The sequence below is a fragment of the Perna viridis genome, chromosome 3 (genome assembly GCF_037379345.1).
Source record: "Perna viridis isolate PV_CMFRI_1.1 ecotype Kerala chromosome 3, ASM3737934v1, whole genome shotgun sequence".
Lineage (NCBI taxonomy): Eukaryota > Metazoa > Mollusca > Bivalvia > Mytilida > Mytilidae > Perna > Perna viridis.
Genome location: NC_142447.1, coordinates 47,481,264 through 47,504,466, shown reverse-complemented (window position 1 = coordinate 47,504,466; position 23,203 = coordinate 47,481,264). Strand labels below are relative to the sequence as shown.

Here is a 23,203-nt window from a genome sequence, read left to right as displayed (position 1 = left end):
AGGCCTTTTTGTATTCTTTGAAAGTATCTACTAACTTGTATAGAGGTTTTAAGATGGTGCATTTGTAACGTTGCACCATATCAGTTCTTTTATTTCACATGCTGCACACGTATTTCAAGGAGTAAACTTCCATCAATAGAAATAATGAATTTGGTACCTTCAGTACAAATTGGTATTTAGCATATGTGTTATCAACTACCTGACGCCTCGTGCAGGTCCGGGTGTTAAAAGAATAGGCCTGCAGCAGCGCTAAGCTTGTCGTAAAAGCCGACTAAATAGTGCTCAGAACCACTGGGTTGTATGTCCCAGGTGGTGGAATGGAGTACCCCTGGCGTGGTACATGCTAGGGTTGTCAGGCAATAATGCGGAAAACCTGACCGCAAACCATAGTGATGCACCGTGTTGGGAAAGATGCCACGTTCATCACATGTTAAAGAACCCTGCTTTGGTATTCGATAGGAGTAGGAACCTTTGAGCTCCGCTAAATGAGGCTAAATTGCCCGATCCTACCCATCCCTCTCTTTTTCTAGTGGGAGTCAAAATTTGTCGTACCTATTATCCTTGTGTCCTGATGTGTACTCACTTAAAATCTCGTCTCGAAAACATACATTCTTTTTACTCCAGAAAAGGCGGGACACCTAGATGCAGATATGTAGTACTTGGTAGAGATTTTTACATGCTCTGCAAAAAACTTTTAGCAATATTTTAGCTATATTCAGACGATGATGTTTGTTTGTTTGTTGTTTGTTGGGGTTTAACGTCCGAGCAGCAATATTTCAGCTATATTCAGACGATGAACATGAAATGGATGATGAAATGAAAAAAAAAAAGGATGGGACACAAGGACAATAGGGTCGACAAATTTTGATTGCCACTGGAAAAAGGCGAGATGGGTAAATTCGGGCAATTTAACCTCCTGTGGCGGAGCGCAAAGGTTCCTACTCCTATCGAATACCACAGCAGGGTTCTTTAACGTGCGAGGAACGTGGCATCTTTCCCAACACGGTGCACCACTATGGTTTGCGGTCAGGTTTTCCGTATTATAGCCTGACAACCCCAGCACGTAACACGCCAGGGGTACACATCCCAGTTGTTCTGTGGGCAGAGCGCCTAGCCCCCGGCTAGGTTTCTGAGCACTATTTAGTCGCCTTATACGACAAGCTTAGCGCTGCTGCAGGCCTATTCTTTTAACACCCGGACCTGCACGGGGCTTCAGACGATGAACATGAAATGGATGATGAAATGAAAAAAGGGATGGGACACAAGGATAATGGGGTCGACAAATTTTGATTACCACTGGAAATGGGGAGAGGTGGGTAGGGTCGGGCAATTTTGCCTCCTGTAGCGGACCTACTCCGGAAGAATACCACAGTAGGCTTCTTTAACGTGCAAGGAACGTGGCATCTTTCCCAAGACGGTGCACCACTATGGTTTGTGGTCAGGTTTTCTGTATTTAAGGCTGACAACCCCAGCATGTAACACGCCAGGGGTACCCCATTCCACCACCTGGGGCACACAATCCAGTTGCTCTGTGGGCAGAGCGCCCTAGCCCCCGGCTAAGGTTCTGAGCACTATTTAGTCGCCTTTTACGACAAGCGTAACGCTGCTGCAGGTCAACACCCGGACCTTCACGGGGCGAAGGATGAAATGAAAAACGGGATGGGACACAGGACAATAGGGTCGACAAATTTTGATTGCCACAAGAGAAAGGGAGGGATGTCATGTAATACATCTTTTAGCACAAACTGATACAAATTCCCAGTTCTAGAGTTACAGTCACCTATGATAAAAATGTCTAGATATAAATCAGGACATTCAGCAACATATGTTTCTAATTAATAAAATAAGTCAACATCATGTATTTTATAAAATGATGAGTTCTTGGGAGGTATATAGATATAAGCAACCAAGTGGTTGTTTCCACCGCCACCAAGTTCTTTGGATTCTCTCAGCCATCCGAAAGTTTCATACATAATGTCAATTTTTTCTCTATTCTGTTTATCATGGCATATAGACCACGACCTTAATTGTTGATATCTTTTCCTGGACAATGGAATAGCTTTATAAATAAAATTATCTATTACAACATCACGTGTATTATTAATCCAGCATTCGGTCAATACACAATATGATATGTACTTATAAACTGTTTAAACTATACATCATTGACTTTATTTTCAAAACCATTATTAATATTCCATGCTAAACACTTAAGTAACAGTATTTCGACCTACCATAGGATTCATTTCCGGAATCACCAACGACGCTATTATTTACCTCTGGATTTCTTTTACGGTCTTTTTCCATTTCATTTTCTTCACGAATTTCAGCACTATAATTGCATCATCGATTGTGCCGTCAGAATACCAACACTATCAATTACAGTACTTGTCGCGAATTAGCACTGCCTTCACTTAACCTCACGAGCTTTCGTTATCAACAATAAGACATCGCCGTTTATCCACCACCGTCTTCGGGAAATGATCAGTTACATCAGAGATATTTGTACTTTTTCAGCTTAAAAATATTTTTACGAACAACATCGCGTTTATGTCTATCTCCAAATTTTACTAATATCGGCCTTATACCATCTTTGCTTTCCTGTACCGCTTGAGCATTTTCAAGGCGCTTTATTTTTCCGAGACGACACGCTAACTTAATGAAGATATCTCCGTAAATTACAGCCTCCTTAATACCGTTTAAAAGTATATTAAGCGCCGTGCAAATCGGGGTGTCAAAATAACAGGCCTGGGGTTATGGCACTCTGCCCACGGAGCAACTGGGTTTTGTGCCCCAAGTGGTAGAATGGGGTACCCCTGGCATGCTTCCTGTTGGGGGTTCTCAGGCCATAATATAGCCCGGTGCAGGTCCGGGTGTCAGAAGAATAGGCCTGCAGCAGCGCTAAGCTTATAAAAGGCAACGAAATAGTCCTCAGCGGCCCGTGCAGGTCCGGGTGTCAAAAGAATAAGCCTGCAGCAGCGCTAAGGTTGTAAAAGACAAGCCCTGAGAAGTATTTAGTTGCCTTTTACAAGCTTAGCGCTGCTGCAGGCCTATTATTTTGACACCCGGACCTGCACGGGCCTCTGAGGACTATTTAGTTGCCTTTTATAAGCTAAGCGCTGCTGCAGGCCCATTCTTTTGACACCTGGACCTGCACGGGGCTATATTATGGCGTGAAAACCCCAACAGGAAGCATGTCAGAACCCTACCCCGGGGCTGCTATTGTGTATTTTCACCGAGATTACAAAGTTCGTTTGACCATGGACGGGTAGGCGTGGGTTGTGTAGGAAAGAAGGGCATAAATTGCCCCCCCCTTCCCCAAATTGCATTTGTTGTGTTGGTGAGGTGACTAAGGGCGACGTCATCATTGTATATTTCTGTTTATATTACTCATGTAGCTTTGATTTCCATGTTTATGATTTGTTTCTCCGCATAACAACCCTCATCATTTTCTATTACACAAACAACGGACACAAAACAATGCTTAAAAATAGACACCAATTAACCTAGAATCTGTAAAGGAAATAAATATAAAGTCATGATAAAGTGGATAGCCGCACGACAACACCGCTTTAATATAAAAAAAAACAAATAAAATTTAACTGAACCGATCAGTAGGATGTCGTGCTGAATGAATAATATAAACGAAAGCCTATCAAAAACCCGAAATATTTTGAGCGGGAAAATATAAGAACCGTAACAACCACCCCTACATAAATGATGCAATTACCCAGGAGAAATTAATTTCATTCTAATTCAATACTTCAAAGGAATGAAATTATAATTGTTGTTGACGTGACAAATCAAGTAAACTGTGACCTAAATTCTGACCTTGCTCGTTGTTTTTTGCTCTTATTACGTTTTTTCTTCTTTCTTTCACCGTTCGTTCTTAGCATCCATCTGGCTTTATTATTGTATCCCAAAATGGAAATATTGTTTCAAGATAGTTTTAACAAAAAATAACATTTTTGTTGGAGCCGAGGTGAACACGTGTTGTATAAATCAATGGCGATTGCTGGGACGTTGCCACAGATGAAAGGAAAGTTGACAATACCGAATGAAAAATGATTGGGTGTGTCGTATAGTTTGGTCACTAGTTTTCCTTTCAATCGATCTCTAAGTGTAGGTCAAGTAATAAGTCGAACTTCACAGAGTCTGTAGTGTACTTTATCTCAAGTTCTTTGGGGGTAGATGTAATGTATAAAATTCACAAAACTATGATTTGTGAACGGTAACATGTCATACATTTCATAAAGTGGATACTAATGTTAAAGGATCTGGCTAAACGATGTTCCTTCCTTTGGATCAGGTCCGGGTGTCAAAAGAATGGGCCTGCAGCAGCATCGCTAAGTTTGTCGTAAAAGGTGACTAATTAGTGCTCACAACCCTAGCCGGGGGCTAGGGCGCTCTTCCCACTCCCCGTGCAGGTCCGGGTGTTAAAAGAATAGGCCTGCAGCAGCGCTAAGCTTGTCGTAAAAGGCGACTAAATAGTGCTCAGAAACCTAGCCTGGGGCTAGGCGCTCTGCCCACAGAGCAACTGGGATGTGTGCCCCAGGTGGTGGAATGGGGTACCCCTGGCGTGTTACATGCTGGGGTTGTCAGGCTATAATACGGAAAACCTGACCGCAAACCATAGTGGTGCACCGTGTTGGGAAAGATGCCACGTTCCTCGCACGTTAAAGAACCCTGCTGTGGTATTCGATAGGAGTAGGAACCTTTGCGCTCCGCCACAGGAGGCTAAATTGCCCAACCTTACCCACCCTCCCTTTTTCCAGTGGCAATCAAAATTTGTCGACCCTATTATCCTTGTGACCCCACTTTTTTTTCTTCATTTCATGTTCATTGTCTGAATATAGCTGAAATATTGCTGCTCGGACGTTAACCCCAACAAACCAAACCGCTCTTCCCACGGAGCATCTGGGTTATGTGCCCCAGGTGGTGGAATGGGGTACCCCTGGCGTGTTACATGCTGGGGTTGTCAGGCTATAATACGGAAAATCTGACCGCAAACCTTAGTGGTGCACCCTGTTGGTAAAGATGTCACGTTCCTCGCACGTCAAAGAACCCTACTGTGGTATTCTCCCGGAGTAGGAAACATGGGACTCCCGCCACATGAGGCTAATTGCCCGACCCTACCCACCTCTCCCTATTTCCAGTGTGTCCCATCCATTTTTCATTTCATCATCATTTCATGTTCATTTTATCATCCACTTCATGTTCATCGCCTGAATATAGCTGAAATATTGCTGCTCGGTCGTTAAACCCCAACAAACAAACAACAAACATCCACCACCTGGGAACACAACCCAGTTGCTCTGTGTGCAGAGCGCCCTAGCCCCCGGCTAAGATTCTGAGCACTATTTAGTCGCCAAGCTTAGCGCTGCTGCGGACCTATTCTTTTGACACACGGGCTAAACATTGGGTGTAGTGCGTTTTGCAGAAAAAAGCCATGTTGTTTGGGCCTTTAACTGCTGATGCGACAACCTATTTGTCATGTATGATACACAATGTTTTGCCACGTCCGGGTCTTTGAAAACGGATGTCGCATCAACACTCATTGACCTACTTAAAACTTTCATATATCATTCAAAATTAAAGACCTTACAGACTTGGAATCATGCAAAATTTGACTTATTCATTTCATTGTCAATATAATTTCAAAAAGACACTTTTCGAACAATACAAATGCATGTATGTATGCTTCAGTTTTAACACAAAGTTCCACACGATTACCACGCGAAGACGATTTACGATTTGAATTAATTGGAATTACACACGATTAATATTTTGGGGATCAGTATAGGTCAAATAATTGATTTCAAGAAAGTTATATTTGATGGATTATTTGATATTCTGACTTTAATGTGTATATTCAATTGCCTACCATATCAGGTAAATTCTTATCTTCAAGGTTATGATCGTATCTAGTTTAAATATTATGTTTGACATTGCTTAACTGTTCAGGTTTCGATATCTGTTTACGTTTGGAATAGCATGTTCGTAAATACTTAATGTTTAAGGTATTTTTCTGTTGGAATAGGCTGTGATAATTCATATGAAGCTTTGAAATAAAATATTAAAGCAAATTAAGCCGTTACTAAAGTGTACCAAAACTTCTACACCATAGTTGGAGTTCATTCTGCTTATTTCTATATCAGATGCGTGTTTTCGGTTTTGTTTTGTCAACTGATTGATGATTTATTTTCTTAGAAGAAAATATGAAATGGCACCTTAGACTAAGGCATTTAGGTTCACCATAACCCTTCGACAATTATGGACCTAATTTCATCACATTTTTTGCTCAAACTACAGGCAAAAAATAAAGGCAAGCATGAGAAAGTTACATTATTTGTATGTTACTTTAAACCATAACCTGACCCGACTTCTACCGCGTTATTTTTATCAATTCTGCAAAAGATTACAAAATAAACCAACAAATGAGTTTCACTTGATACGGTCCACTCATGATCACAGTTTATAGTACATATTATGTATATGTGGCTTTTGTCGAGTTTCTGTTGACCAGCATGTCAATTTGAATAAAGTTCACCTTTAATACATAGTATACACTTTAGAAAATTAACGTAACTAAGGTTTTTGTCACTCTGCAGAATTGATAAAAACATCACAGGAAAAAAAAACAAGTTAAGATTTTGATTTTTTAAAAACAGAAAATTAATTTCAGTTTCAATTATCTGGACTCATCAGCCATTATTTTAGCCTACCTTGTCCAAAGGGTCGTGTGGTGAGCTGTTGCTATTACTTGGTGTCCGTCGTGAACCATTTTTCAAAAATCAATTCATCTGAAACTACTTTACCAATTAGAACCAAACTTGGTATAAATGTTCCTTAAGCTGTTTTATATTAAACTGATTTGGGGATTTTTTTATCCGTCAAAAAAACATGGCCGCCGTTACTAAAAATAAAACATGAGGTCAGACAGAGTTTTTTCACATATCTCTCCAAAACCCTAAGTTTACCAAAATTCTGATGGGGTAAAAATATTCATCATTATGACATCTAACTGTTGTCAAAGAGTAACCAAGGGAACCAAGGTTATAGCGGTAATCAAAAGAAAATAATCCAGGGACAAAGACCAGACATGGAAAACAGACATTCACAACAAAGAACATAAAGTAACTAAAACCAAACTTACAAAGTAACAAAAGTAAATGAGCAACTCGGGACTCCACAAAAAACTGGGAGCATGGACCAGGTGCACCGGTAGGGTAAGCGTCCTCTGCTTTTCTAGAAACACCCGCCGAGTTGCTCATAACAAGTCAAGTCCGGGGTAGACAAAGGAGGAAAGGAAAACTATGACCCGTTGAATACATCAGTTTTCATGGTGCTGATGGATACACCATAACGATCCACGAGTTCATGATGACGACCATAAAACTTCTGTAGTGATGACTTCAATCTTGTAGCAACATAATCCTGTTCCAGAAGCCTATTTGTTAGAGTTCTAGCGCGATACAAAAAGTCTGGGTAGTTTCGACAAGCTCTGGCCGTATAACGTATGAGTTGTGATATGAACACTCCATACGCAGGAGCCGAAGGGATGTTGCCACAGATGAAAGGAAAGTTAACAATTCTGAATGAAAAGTCATCACGTTTGTCGTAAAGTTTGGTCAATAGTTTTCCTTTACCATCGATTTCTAAGTGTAGGTCAAGATATGAGGCTGACTTCACAGTGTCTGTATTATCCATTATCTCAAGTTCTTTCGGGTAGATGCGATGTATCAAATCCCAGAAATTAGGATTGTTTAAAGATAATCATCTATATAGCGGAAACTGAGATTCAAGGATCTAGCCAAACGATATTCTTTCTTTCTGATCAGATCAGCTATAAAGTCAGCCTCATAAGAGTGAAGGAATAGGTCAGCAAGTAAAGGAGCACAATTTGTTCCCATTGGAATGCCGACCGTTTGTTGACAAACACGTTGAAAATATGTTATCGATTAAAAATTTCAGCATTTTGTAAACATCTTCCTCCGTATATTTGGAAGATGATTTGGAATTATTTCTTACTAAGTATGAGGAATCTCTACCTTCTTGGTATATTTGTATCTAGGTGTACCATCTTTTTTGGAAAAACAACGATGTATAATGTTTTTAAGTCGGGATTTTAACTGAGTATGGGGAATAGAAGTATACAGTTTTGAAAAATCATAGGTTTAATGCTATTATATTCAGATAATAGTCTTGAACTGATTGTCTTCAAAAGATCTTTCGAATATTTCAGGATCCACATTGAATTAATACCACTACGGGAGTAACAAGTGTTGTGGTAGGACTGTAGACCCTCTTTGACAGTTGTGAGTATAGAAGTTAAAAGTTTTGAAAGAGGTTCGGTGGTACATTTTGCATATCCAGCTATGAAACGTTGTTTGTATGGATTCTAGTGAAGTTTAGGAATCCAGTACATAGACGGTAAATCACAATCATCGTCATTGGTAGAGACCAAAAGACGATAGCACAGATTTATGGTTTTCCACAATCTCTTCTTTGGAGAGAGTGGTAGCAGTGTATGTCCTATCACTGCTATAATTTTCTACGTCTACCTCTGATAATAAACATTGTTGTATAAATCCATCTAGATGTTGTTGCCCTTCTTTGGCTATTTTAAATGTTATTACTTTCAGTATATTTCCTTAAAACTGCTTGACCAATTAGAACTTATTATGAATGTTCCTTAGTGTATTCTGCATAGGACTGATTTGAGGATTTTGGATCCGTCGAAATACATGGCTGTCGTTACTAAAAATAGAACAAAGGGATTAGACTTAAGTTATTCGTAACATCCCTAAAATCGTGAGGTTTATCAAAACTCTCACTTGGGATTAAAGTTTTCAGCATGATGAGATCTACCTGTGGTCAAATTTTTATGTTAAACTGTCAAGCTATGCTTGAGTCATTGCCCTTTTTGACGTTTTCTCGCTATTTTTAATGTTATTACTTTAACAATATTTTCTCCTCTAAAACTACTTGACCAATTAGAACCAAATATGAATGTTTTAGGGTATCCTGGGTAGAACTGGTTTTTGGATTTTTATTCGTCGAAACAGCCGCCGTTACTAAAAATAGAACATAGAGGCTAGACAGTTGTTTCGCATATATATAATAATAAGGTTTATCAATATTCAATGTGGATCCTAAAAAATTCGAAAGATCTTTTGGAGACAATCAGTTCAAGACTATTATCAGAATATAATAGCATTGAAACCTATGATTTGCACAACGTTATGCCAGAGCTTGCCGAAACTACGCAGACTTTTTGTATCGCGCTAGAACTCTAACAAATAGGCTTCTGGAACAGGATTATGTTGCTACAAGATTGAAGTCATCACTACAGAAGTTTTATGGTCGTCGTCATGAACTCGTGGATCGTTATGGTGTATCCATCAGCACCATGAAAACTGATTTATTCAACGGGTCATAGTTTTCCTTTCATCGTTTGTCTACCCCGGACTTGACTTTTTATGAGCAACTCGGCGGGTGTTTTTAGAAAAGCAGAAGATACTTACCCTATCGGTGCACCTGGTCCATGCTCCTAGTTTTAGTGGAGTCCGAGTTGCTCATTTACTTTTGTTACTTTGTATGTATGATTTTAGTTACTTTATGTTCTTTGTTGTGTATGTCTGTTTTCCATGTCTGGTCTTTGTCCCTGGATTACATTCTTTTGATTACCGCTATAACCTTGGTTCCCTTGATTACTCTTTCAACACTGTATACTTCTATTCCCCATACTCAATTAAAAGCCCCGTGCAGGTCCGGGTGTTAAAAGAATAGGCCTGCAGCAGCACTAAGCTTGTCGTAAAAGGCGACTAAATAATGCTCAGAAACCTAGCCGGGGGCTAGGCGCTCTGCCTACAGAGCAACTGGGATGTGTGCCCCAGGTGGTGGAATGGGGTACCCTTGGCGTGTTACATGCTGGGGTTGTCAGGCTATAATACGGAAAACCTGACCGCAAACCATAGTGGCGCACCGTGTTGGGAAAGATGCCACGTTCCTCAGGACGTTAAAGAACCCTGCTGTGGTATTCGATAGGAGTAGGAACCTTTGCGCTCCGCCACAGGAGGCTAAATTGCCCGACCTTACCCATCCCCCCTTTTCCAGTGGCAATCAAAATTTGTCGACCCTATTATCCTTGTGACCCATCCTTTTTTTTTTTCATTTCATGTTCATTTTATCATCCATTTCATGTTCATTGTCTGAATATCGCTGAAATATTGCTGCTCGGACGTTAACCCCCAACAAACAAACAAACAAACAAACAATTAAAATCCCGACTTAAAAACATTATATATCATTGTTTTTCCAAAAAAGATGGTACACGTAGATACAAATATTTAGTTCTTTGTAGAGATTCCTCATACTTTGCAAGAAATAATTCCAAATCATCTTCCATATATTGGGGATTTGATATATCGCAACTACCCCAATGAACTTGAGATAAAGGATACTACAGACACTGTGAAGTCAGCCTCATATGTTGACCTACACTTAGAAATCGTTGGTAAAGGAAAACTATTGACCAAATTTTACGACAAACGTGATGACTTTTCATTCACAATTGTCAACTTTCCTTTCATCTGTGGCAACATAACTTCTATACCTGCGTATGGAGTGTTCATATCACAACTCATTCGTTATGTCATAGCTTGCCGAAACTACGCAGACTTTTTGTATCGCGCTAGAACTCTAACAAATAGGCTCCTGGAACAGGGTTATGTTGCTACAAGATTGAAGTCATCACTACTGAAGCTTTATGGTCGTCATTATAAACTCGTGGATCGTTACGGTGTATCCATCTGCGCCATGAAAACTGATTTGTTCAACGTGTCATAGTTTTCCTTTCTCCTTTCGTCTACCACGGACTTTTTATGAGCAACTCAGCAGATGTTTCTAAAAAAGGACGCTTACCCTACCGGTGCATCTACCGGTCCGTGCTACCAATTTTTTAGTGGAGTCCGAGTTGCTCAATTGCTTTTATTACTTTGTATGTATGATTTTAGTTATTTTATGTTCTTTGTTGTATATGTCTGTTTTCCATGTCTGGTCTTTGTCCCTGGATTACATTCTTTTGATTAGTGCTATAACCTTGGTTCCCTTGATTACTCTCTGACTTCGCATTAAAGTTTTTAACATGATGAAATCTAACTGTTGTCAAATATCGTATAATTTTCTGTTCAGCCATGTTGGAGTTACTGCCCTTTAAAGCTATTTAATACTATTTTTAATGTTATTCCTTTCAGAATCAAAGATTTTCTCCTAAAAAACTACAGGACAGGATTCAGTGAAAATTGATTTGATTGTTCTTTAGCTGTGAGCGTTAGGAATTTTTATGCAAGAGAAAGCATGGCTGCTTTTACAAAAATAAAAAAGAATTTTGCTTTATTAAGTCAGGTGTGCGAATCAAGCTCTATTAAGCTTTTAGTTAATTTTCCTCTGAAGTACCCAGGCTTGTCTGTATTTGTCAAAAGGTAAACCACAACCACCTTTACTTTATTGCGTAATGGACGACTAGATTTATCAACATGGCAGATTCATAAGTTTAGGAAAGAGTCGCAGAAGTTTTTGAATCGCATTCATCGAATTTGTTTACGCTTTACGGATTATTATTTTATACAAATAAATATGTTTATATATGAGTTGATATGGCAGACCAAATAAGATAACGATTCTTTAATAATGTGAATTGGTATTTGATAAAAGCTGGAAAAAGAGGAGCAACATAAGACATAATATATTTTGATTTAATAATAAAGAATTACTTTATACTATGGAAAAAAATCTCGCAAAATAAAACAATTTAAACAGAATTGGGAAAACGATTGACATCCTTCATGCTAATTGATCTTGATTATGTTATATCATTTGTTTGTTATCGAGAAAATATTTCGCAATACAAAATGCCACAGACCTGTTTTTCAGGCAAAAATATTTTGGAAAACAATGTTACACTGCTAATTATTTTAAAAAGCGATCAATCATGTAGGATTCCCTTTTATGTCTGAAGGTAAAGGAAATCTATCAGGAACCAATAAAATCTCATTAGAAGTTATTAGAATTGGAAAATTATTACCATGAATCAATAGAAGATAGTATCCTAAAGATCAGAGTAAATGTCGCGGCATTTATTATCTGTCTGTTTCCACCTAAATTACTAGACACCCAAATTACGTGTAATTAATGCTTTTGACTGATATACTAAAATCATTGATTAATTGTGATCATTAATTGAAATTATCGCACTTCTAATCACCTTCGCAGATAAGTCTTTAGTGTGCCTTCTTTTATTTGTCCCGTTGGGGTTAATCGTTGTATTGACTTTCTTTCAATAGGCCTTTCTACTATACCTAACCATCCCTAGACAATAACTTCGGGCGACTGCCAGAACACTTATCTGAAAGAACTAAATTGAATTTTTCATTAGAGAGCATAAGTTTAAGCAAATATAAAAAGCTCCAATTAGTCAATGTCGCTGCTTTCTTTTAGGTTTGTTTACTACCGATTAAGACACTAAGCTCCTTAAATTCCCAAATTGAGTCAAAACCCACAAGTTAAATTAAACGATGTATGGATGTAAAGTTTCCATTTTATTTTTTTATAGGAAGAACAGTAACATCACTTTAATGTATTACGTTCTCATTTAAAAATTACAAACATTCTGTTAAATATTGGAAATTAAAAAAAGTTATCTAACCAAGAATTATATTTATCCAAATTTGCAGTATTACAAGTTTCAAAATACCCAAACACCCTGTATTGCAGGTAGAAGCTCTCGGTGATAAATTCAGTTTCCTATTTCAGTAGTTTTGGTTTTGAGTACTTTTTGTATACAATTGATTTTGGATTTAGATCTTTTATATATTTGATTCTAAAGCTGATCATTCCTTAAAACACGTGTACAGAGTATCAAAATTTGTAATATATGTGATTGGTATTTTTGTATTTGGTAATATTATAATAGTGATAAAGGAAATGGGGGTCGCAATGGGTAACAATTAAAGTATATTCTATTAAGATATGGCAAATGATGTGAATGAGAAATTTATAACATACAAGAGTTATACATAAATGTCTCAATCGACTAATCACCTTGAAATAGCCAACTGTATGTATTCAAAAGGCTGATGCGAATCTAACTAAGTAACTGAGTATTTTATATATTCTGGCGATATTGAATCAGTTAATTTTTTCAAGTTTACATGTTGCGGTATTTGATGTACTTCGATGCATATTTGAATATCACGCATATGTGTTAATATTTTTGTTTGCCTAAAGTTCGTGGTGTTGAATGAATGTGGTTGCAATTGCAAGTAAATGCATATTAAATATATGTAAGGTTTCATATTTAAAAGATTATTTGAAGACAAAAACGGAAATGGACAGATTTCATACATTTAATATCGTTTATTTAGAACTATGAAGTATCATGTAAATCTAACAGAAAGTAATTAAACATGAACACAATAACTTTGCCTCTAAATGTACAAAGCAAACAATTTAGAAATAATCTGGAAACCAAGCTGGTAGATACAAATTATACTTTCAACATTTCATATCTACATAAAAAATGATTTCGAAAATTTAAAAGAATTTTTAATAATATACATATTGCCTGAATTCTATGTGCATGTTCCTATTATGATTGTTTTCAAGTCACAACTCATCAATGTAAGGGTGACGGAAACAGACAGCACTCTTAATCAGTGAGCACTAAAGAAGTTGCGGTGTTGTGAAGCTATTTTACAAATTATTTTGTATTTTTTCTAGAACTCGACCTAAACTTCCTGGTAAAGGATACAAAGAAGTTCATAAAAATATAGGTTCATAATATACTGCTCATTATTTAAGTGCATTGACGGGTGTTATTTATATTGTATGTATTAACAGTTGTTGCCTTTGATTTTTGTTTTTTTTTATAAAGGTCCATTACAGCTATATCTATTACATCTGGATTATACTCTAACCTTGATCTAGATGATGGCAAAGAAGAAATACACACGAAGATAGTAGTACAGCTGGAGAATAAAATAATGGAAATACCATCTACATATTGTTTTGTCATCTCGATGCTATTTTCAGAAAACGTTTTCGTACACTGCTTTTGTTTCTATATATTTTTGTCAGCTGTGATTAGCTAATTTATTACATCCTCATCTTTCATCATCCATATCATCTTTTTGTAGTCAGGAAATGACAATAATGATAAAAATCCTTGTCAGTCAAAACGTGTTAACGAGGGACAATGACTTACTGTATAGAGCTTATCATTATCTTGCTTTAGTACATTTAATCAGATATGATGTATGCAAGAATATCTTAGGAACAGATTTTCTAATAACAAGTGGAATTATTAATTTGATATTCAAAATATAAGTACTCAACGCAATAGTCAAGCGCCCCACACAACACATGACCTGTGAACTCGTGAATAAATATGACTGTTACAATTCGGGGATTGCAACATTTTTCAAAGCAAATACATATCTTTATATACATTCTTTTGATTTGCCCGACCCGACCCATTCCCCCCTTTTATCTTGTGGCAATCAAAATTTGTCGACCCTATTATCCTTGTGTCCCATCCCTTTTTTCATTTCATCATCATCACTTCATGTTCATTTTATCATCCCTTTCATGATCATCGCCTGAATATAGCTGAAATATAGCTACTCGGGCGTTAAACCCCAACGAACAAACATAAAATTTAGTATTGAAGAAAATAATATAATCAAACAATGTTTCGCTGAGAAGGTCAGACAATTAGGGTTGGAAAAAAAGGATTTAAATCTACCTTAATGGGAGGTCGACGCAACCAAAACATAGTAGGTCTCCTTTTGCTTACGAGGTACTGCACAAAAATATTTTATTCTTTCCGCAGTAATGTATATTTACTACAAAATAACTTAGACTTATAATATTGCTTACTTCTCTAACTGTTCTTGTTATTAGTGGTATTGTTTCTTATCTCATTATATTTATTAACCAAATCGTTCATTAGAGTATGCTTATAAATCTTACTTTGGGTACCAATCAATCATTTACTTTAGTATTAAAATAAATTATGGACGTTACATAATAATAGCATAAAATCGATCAATCAGACTAATAAGGAATTTCTTTACTTTTGGTTCAATCTATAATGACACTAACTTATTTTCTGAAGTTATAATAGTTTAGCAATAAAACCTAAAATGTAAATCAATATTTGCTCATATTTGGGCTGATTTTGCTATGTAAAAGCTTTGGACTTGTGCAAAACCACAATTATCGGTATACCGATGTCAGCCCGTCCGTCGATAGCACTTCGTACAATAACTCCAAAACACTTTCACCAACTTTTATGACACTTTGGTGAATTGTTCATATCTATTGACGTAAGCTCCCTTTCGATTTTTATAAATTTAAGATTTTTCGTTTCCGTGTAATGATTTTTTATACTTAAAAAGGGGAGATTTTCAAGTTTTCGGACAATAACTCAAAAACACTTTCACCAACTTCCGATTTGTATAAATGTCATATTTTACGTTTCCGTATCATGAAGTTTTACTCTTTAAAAAAGGCAGAAACGGCCAAGGAAATTTATTCGTTGAAAAATCGTTGAAACGGACCATTTGTTATGACATTGCCAATTTTTTTGTGCATTGTTACTTATTTTATTTTTTGAAGGGGGGTATTTGACAATTTGACATTTGACAGGGCTCACAGTATTTCTAGTTGATCATATAACTTCATTGAAAGCATGAGAACAAGTTAAAAGGGCAACGGGTGTATCATGCGCTTAAAGCGCAGCTCTTCATTACCTTAAATTAAGGATTGGACTCGTTGGTTTTGTTTGATTTTTTTTTATCCTGCTCATATTTCAATCAACTTGAGTTAAATTTACTCAAATTAGCAAATACTTGTAATAAAAAAGAACGTGTTTTAGGGAATAAATGTTAGCGCTTGAAAACTGTGAGCTTAATACGCTTTTATGAGACAAAATTTTATCGAATTTAATTCTTACTATCTTCTTGAAGGTTTTAAATCACTACTACATCCATTAGTAATAAATATCGTGATAATTTATAAGCTGAATCTTTTTACGAGCTACTAGACTGAGAATAATAATGACCGATTAAGGGACTTTGCTTAAAAGCTCAAGAATTCGTTTTCGTTATCCATGACTGATTATGATTTTGAAATAGGAATTTGTTGAGTGCATTGGATGGTGAAGCGTTCGAACAACTACGGTTATATTACGAGCCTTAGTAGACGAACTAAATACCCCTTAAAAGTAATACGCTTACTAATATATTTCATCCTGAAATAAATTGTTTACTTTCCAACAGGAAGTGTTTAATATGTGTAATATAGAAATTATTGATAGACAACGTCAACAAATGCTGGTCATTTTGAAATACATTATCTCTGAAACAACTCAGACGGCTCCATTAATAAGACATTATTGTACAAACCAAGTTATACGAGCTTTCTACTCAAAATGGTAATGAAATTTTAAACTAAAAAATAAAATTAAGGAAAACCAGACTACAATACAATTTAATAAAGGTCAACTACCTTTAAAGTTCTTGAGAGTATTAGTTAATTTGTCCTCGGCAAAGTAACAATTCTGGTTTAGACAGGAAGTGAATGCTTGAAGTAGGATAAACGAGGTTAACTACCACAGAGAGACCAGGGTTATGACCCTTTACAAGTCAAACATGCCCTGTTTTTATTTGGAACACAGAGTTTGTTAGCGATACCAGGACAGTGGCATGATAAAACAAAAGAACTGTTTTCAATGGATTTATTGAATTGTGTGATTACTGTGTAGTACATGTATGTGCAATGTAATTGCTAATACATGAAAAATGTTTTTTATTTAGCGATCGTTTAAAATCTCCTTTTCGGCTGCTATAGATTGTTAATGAGATTTTTTAAACAATGATTAGCAAACAACTAAGACATATATTATAAAATTTCAGCATACCATAGACAAGTTTCCTAATTCACTATTTATTACACTTCTAGCTTATAAACTCTGCTATACGGGGTGTGAAAACAACCGTGTTCGCCAGAGAAAAGTATGCCAAAGGAGCTACCTTATGGCAGCTACAATAACATGCACTTGTGTCCTTTAGTTTCCTGGCAGGTACAAACGATCATCACATGGATGCCATCGAAACAAGCATTAGTTCTCTTTCTGGAATAATTTTCATAGTTTAGACACCATTCCTCCCCAACATAAAAAAACAAAAATACAACAAAACACAAAACATGGGTCATGTAAGTTATCCTCTCAGAATTAATTATATGAATTTAACCCCAAACTTCCCTGCCCCGTGCAGGTCCGGGTGTTAAAAGAATAGGCCTGCAGCAGCGGTAAGCTTGTCGTAAAAGGCGACTAAATAGTGCTCAGAACCCTAGCCGGGGGCTAGGGCGCTCTACCCACAGAGCAACTGGGATGGTGGTGGAATGGGGTACACCTGGCGTGTTGCATGCTGGTGTTGTCAGGCTATAATACGGAAAACCTGACCGCAAAACATAGTGGTGCACCGTGTTGGGAAAGATGCGACGTTCCTTGCACGTTAAAGAACCCTACTGTGGTATTCTCCCGGAGTAGGAACCATAGGGCTCCGCCACAGGAGGCTAAATTGCCCGACCCTACCCACCTCTCCTTATTTCCAGTGGCAATCAAAATTTGTCGACCCCATTGTCCTTGTGTCCCATCCCTTTTTCATTTCATGTTCATTTTATCATCAATTTCATGTTCATCGTCTGAATATAGCTGAAATATTGCTGCATGGACGTTAAACCCCAACAAACAAACAAACAAACCAAACTTCCCTTACACGAAAAAAGTAAATTTTTACTATTTTCCAAATGCAGATCTTACGACTGGAAATTGTTGAAGAACATGGATATGGTAATAAGGGAAATCAAGCGAACCAGGACTCGAATGGTAATTTAAGAAATCCTGGAATAACAAAGAAAGAAGACACGCACAACAAAGACAATGAAACAAACAGCATAGTAATTTCTTGTTAACTCATACATTTTGCACATATGCTTACGGCTTCAAATTCAACGGAACCATTTATTATTCATATTAATTTTGTTCAATATCTTAAATGAAATAAAATAATTTTATGAAAATGAAATTATCCTACGCCCTCTTAGTATGAGCCGTAAAAGGCGACTAAATAGTGCTCAGAACCTTAGCCGGGGGCTAGGGCGCTCTGCTTACAGAGCAACTGGGATGTGTGCCCCAGGTGGTGGCATGGGGTACCCCTGGCGTGTTACATGCTGGGGTTGTCAGGCTATAATACACAAAACCTGACCGCAAACCATAGTGGTGCACCGTGTTGGGAAAGATGCCACGTTCCTCGCACGTTAAAGAACCCTACTGTGGTATTCTCCCGGAGTAGGAACTATAGGGCTCCGCCATAGGAGGCTAAATTGCCTGACCCTACCCACCTCTCCCTATTTCCAGTGGCAATCAAATTTTGTCAATCCCTTGTCCTTGTGTCCTATCCCTTTTTCATTTCATCATCATTTCATGTCCATTTTATCATCAATTTCATGTTCATCATCTGAATATAGCTGAAATATTGCTGCTCGGGCGTTAAACCCCAAGAAACAAACAAAAACAAACAATACAACTTAAACGCGCTAACTGCTTTTTAAAAGCTTAAAAGATTTTGCCTTTTTAACGCGATATTTTTTACATCTTACCCACTGGTTAGAAGTCAACTCATTTATATACAGTTTTAACTCATGAAAGATCTTTATAATTTAACGCATAAAACATGTTTTTACAGCGTTTACCCAACAAATAACGCTTTAGTTTAACGGGATTTTAACCCGAACGGCCTTTCAAACAAGGATACATCATAACACTTGTTATCTTTCCTATCTGAACTACATTTGGTTCAGTACTGTAACTTACCCTTATCTTTCGTACAGCATATCACCAATTCCTTCTAACATCAAATATGGCTTTGATCATTTCTTTGCTCCTTTCTGTGCTTCGACGACCGGAGATAAACGACTGCTTAATAACGATCCTGATGTTATCCAACAGTTAGAAATATTAAAACTGGAAGTAAAACAACTTAAGATGGAGATGCAGCATATATCGGGTAAGTGAGTTAATGAATGATAAGTATTTTTTTTTTGCCCCATTCGGGTCCGGGTGTCAAAAGAATAGGCCTGCAGCAGCGCTAAGCTTGTCGTAAAAGGCGACTAAATAGTGCTCAGAAATCTAGCCGGGGGCTAGGCGCTCTGCCACTACACCACTGGACTGTGTGCCCCAGGTGGTGGTATTGGGTACCCCTGGCATGTTACATGCTGGGGTTGTCAGGCTATAATACGGAAAACCTGACAGCAAACCACAGTGGTGCACCGCGTTGGGAAAGAAGCCACGATCCTCGCATGTTAAAGAACCCTGCTGTTGTATTCGATAAGAGTAGGAACCATTGCGCTCCGCCACAGGAGGCTAAATTGCCCGACCCTACCCATCCCTCCGTTTCATCTTGTGGCAAGCAAAATTTGTCCACCCTATTATCCTTGTGTCCGATCCCTTTTTTCATTTCATGTTCATTTTATCATCCCGTTCATGTCCATTGCCTGAATATAGCTGAAATATTGCTGCTCGGGCGTTAAACCCCAACAATCAATCAATATTATTCCTATGTAGTTACAATCCATTTTTCTCTCACTACAGTGGCGAACACAAAACCTATCAGACAAGGATATGATGTTAGTACATTAAAGTTGTTAATTAATAACTCCTTATACGGCCTTCACCTTGACATAATTGACCAATGCGGTGTGCAATTTGATGTATGACAAACTTCTTCCTTCTGTCAAAGTTACTATCTCTTTTTCACTGAAACCGACTTTCAGGGGCGGAAGACTGGAGTTTACAGGGACATCTGTGATGTTCGTTTTACTTAGTGTATATTTTAATCGGAGTGAGGGTGTTTTTGGTCATGGGCAATTCATCTTCGTCAGTTGTTCTTTTCGTGTCTCCGACATTGTTTTGTCCAAGGATTTTCCCTCGTTTGTACGTTGATTTTCTGCTTAAAATAACTTTCGCCCCTTACTTATTGTCAGTGACAAGTCATTTCAAATATATACTATTGTAACGGATCAGACATCTAAGTTTCGACAAAAATATAGATGCAAACTACCAATATGATTATTTAGTGATAGGGATGTCTGTCCTTTCTTCCTTCTCTTCCTACACTGATGTAGGAAAAGTTTCACAGAATCTTTATTTCATATTTCCAGTGTGCACCTCGAGATGTTGATCCAAATCAATTTGGAGGTCAACAGGTGTATCGTATCGAATTTGGGAGCGGGGTTTCTATTTAGTGACCATTTATCACAGTTTTTATAGTTTTTTTTAAATAATGCAAAACTCTATGATATTTGATATAAATGTTTAACCGTTAACATGTTATGCTACATAATTACTCATTTAGGGCAGTTTCGTTTTGGTATTTTACCACGTGACTACGGGCTGAGACCGGATGTTATATTGGTGAACAGATTGATGATAGGCTTTGGAGACTGTGTAACCAGCCCAACGTTGAGTCGGCGTCCCATTTTCACTGAGAGGGTGACCTTATCATAAAATTCGAAATTACATTTTTAATCAACTTATAAATTTAAATGATTATACACCTATGCAATTTATTGCTGAGATGAACATATTAATGCCTGGATATATTTCACTTGAATATTTAGAAGATTACTTGATTGCCTTTAGTCTGGGTTAACAGATTGTGTTTTCCTCTCTTCTAGTGCTATTTAACCTTGACGAAGGTCGGATGGCCTAAATTTAGATAGTTATTCATATATTAATGTTTCTTTTTTGTCTATAGTCTGTTTGAAGTTCCCCACTGTGTTGTGCTTACCGAGTTTTTCTTTTTCATTTAGTTTTGTCACGTACAAACAAAATGCACATCAGTATGGAAGGACGTAAGAATTCCTTTATAACTTCATTCACTCAGTATGTGCGAACATCATGGAAAATCAAGAAACGAATTCGAATTGTTTTAATTTATAGTGATGTTTGATAAAACATTTTATACAGTTTTGTAAAGTACTATATAACCAAAAACGGGAAAGGTATTTTTATAAATTGTCCCAAATTCGAATATATAGTTTGCACTAACTAATAAGAAGACAGACTTTAGCTTTGTATAATTTTAGGGCTTTTATGCGTATTTGTACTGTTTCCCCTCTTTTCATATAATTGCTCTAAACATCATGTGCTGCTTTAAATTATAATATGTTGTAGTTGCATTAAAGTCTAGTACACATTACACAAGATGGGGATAAACTTCCTGTGGAGCAAACGCTACACTTATATATTCTGGTAACTAATTCGAATATTTAGTTTCACAACAAAAACAACTACAAATAAAAAATTGTAAAAAAATATATCACTTATTTTAACTGATAAAGACAAAAATCGTGACAGTTACAAAGTGAAAGTCAATTACGGCTTTAGTTAACTTCTTAAGCATTTTCAATTTACAAATAACACACACACTAAGAAGTTATTGTTTTCCTGTCATTGTTAGGTAGAGTATATTCATATATTTTTAAAGTATTTTTTGTGTGATATATAGGTCAGGTTGGTGGAGGTTAATACAGCAAAGGTGGAAATGGAGCCAATCCTCTTTGTCTTCACCATGACGTGCTTTGGGGCAGTCGAAAAGTACCTACATATTATGCGGAAATTCACGGTGCTGAGTACGAGCAAGGTTTCAGCTCTGGATCTTACGACTTAGATGTACCATGTGCTGTGTTTAAGCCAAATTCAGGATCGACTACTATCAGGATTCCGGGCGAAACAGATGCATTTCTGGATGGAACGAAGAATACCGTGGATACATTGCTGCGGGGTATCATACACAAGTTCATACTTCTATGTATATATGTGTCGATGAGAATGAAGATGTAATGGACGCTGCAAGTAAAAACGAAAACGGGTTTATTTTTTACAGCACGTTTGCTATATTCAAGCAATGAACATTAAATGATGATGAAATGAAAAATGGGGTGGGACGCAAGGATAATGGGGTCGACAAATTTTGATGGCCACTGGAAATAGGGAGAAGTGAGTAGGGTCGGGCAATATAGCCTTGTGTGGTGGAGTCTATGGTTCCTACTCCCGGAGAATACCACAGTAGGGTTCTTTAACGTGCGAGGAACGTGGCATCTTTCCCAACACAGTGTACCAATATGGTTTGCTGTTAGGTTTTCCGTATTATAGTCTGACAACCCCAGCATGTAGCACACCAGGGGTACCCCATTCCACCACCTGGGGCACACAACCCAGTTGCTCTGTGAGCAAAGCGTCCTAGCCCCGGCCAGGGCTCTGAGCACTATTTAGTTGCCTTTTACGACAAGCTTAGCGCTGCTGCGGGTCTATTCTTTTGACACCCGGACCTGCACGGGGCGACATCCGGTGGACCTAACTTACTGACTCTCTCGTCCCGATCTGTTGTGCAAGCTTGTTAAACGTTATACCCAAGAATAATTATTGCATATCATAAATACGTTTCATGTTCATAGACACGTAAACTATTTTAATGGAATAGTGCACTTAATTTATCCCATAAAACATTCAACAAATACACGTATTGCTATGTGGTGTAACCTGTTCATATACCACAATATTGAGAAATCTATATTTCCTTTGATAGACTTACTTGTGTCTATTTGTAGGATTATCCATGCAGCAAGGAACTCGGTATACAACATCATTTTAACGGTCTTGTGATGCATATATTCGGGTAACACAACACTACATTGCCATTGATTGATGAATAATTGTTGAATATTAGTTTACGTGTATGTTTTTCTCGTACATTACACTCTCATCGTATACTTAAATGTTCTTTAAATTGATTAAATATTAACTTAGCTTGGGTTTTAAAGGGGGAGGGTTGTGATCATGCCAAAGTACTTTAACCCCATCGCATTTTTTGCGCCTGCCCTAAATCAGGAATTTCTTGCCTCTGTGTGTCTTGTTTCGTTGGCACCTTTGGTTTATTTTTTTATGTTACTTGAGTATAAAGGGGCAACTCTTTCACTGTACCTGGGTATAATGATGTTTTGGGGCCTGCTGGAGCTTGCCATGTGCTATGAGGATTTCCTCGTCGTTCTTTAGTGGACAAGCATGCGAAAT

The 23,203-nt window shown here is 37.5% G+C and overlaps 1 long non-coding RNA gene across 1 annotated transcript; it reads left to right on the top strand.

Annotated features, from left to right (window-relative positions):
- The first annotated feature begins 18,010 nt into the window (after nucleotides 1-18,010).
- On the top strand, nucleotides 18,011-22,939 carry LOC148622631 (uncharacterized). The gene is made up of 3 exons (XR_015920891.1): nucleotides 18,011-18,027; nucleotides 18,931-19,136; nucleotides 22,741-22,939. It is a non-coding gene; the product is annotated as an uncharacterized LOC148622631 (long non-coding RNA).
- Nucleotides 22,940-23,203: the final 264 nt, after the last annotated feature.